Raw genomic sequence first — 784 nt, forward strand, 5'->3', positions numbered from 1 at the left:
TCACCCAAAGGAGTTGCCCCTTTCCCCCTCCTCCATATACAGAAGCCTCCAAATTTACCTTTCTGTGCCAACAGATTTCAAATTTGTAGTTGTGCTTTCAGTCTTTATTGATGCTGTTCAGGCTTCTCATCTGGCCTAGAAAGCTCATCTGGTTTTGGTCTTCTTTCTCTCCAGGGAATTTCCTCTTAGGCACATATGCCAGCAATCAGGCAATGAATTGGGAAGGGTATGGTCATCCTGGCCTTTGCTGGCTCTTACCCCCTGCTTCTATGCCTTTGCCTAAAGTCAGTTGTCTGTATATGTAGGGGTTTATTTCTGGACTCCGTTACATTGATCTACACTGATACTACACTGCTGTGATGTAGTTTTATAATAATTCTTGCAATCTAGGTCCTTTGCATTTCCATATACATTCTAGAATCAGCTTGTCAGTTTCTACAAAAAAAGAACTGCTGGGCTTTGATTAGGAGGGCATTAAATTTATAGGTCAATTTGAAGGAAATTGCCATGTTAACAATTTTGAGTCTTCAGACCCATGAACAATATATATCTCCATTAGCATAGATCTTAATTTTTCTCAGCAGCAATATATTGTAGTTTTCAATATACATATCTTTTACTTTGTCAGATGTATCCCTATATATTTCTTATGTTTTATGCTCTTGTAAATTGGTTTTTATTTCAATTTTTGATTGTTGCTAGTATATATAAATACAACTAATTTATTTACATTGTTTGCTGCAACTTCACTAGACTCACTTGCTGGTTTGGGTAATTTTTAATT

Source organism: Bison bison, unplaced genomic scaffold (genome assembly GCF_000754665.1).
Source record: "Bison bison bison isolate TAMUID 2011002044 unplaced genomic scaffold, Bison_UMD1.0 scf7180017864331, whole genome shotgun sequence".
NCBI classification, from domain to species: Eukaryota; Metazoa; Chordata; class Mammalia; order Artiodactyla; family Bovidae; genus Bison; species Bison bison.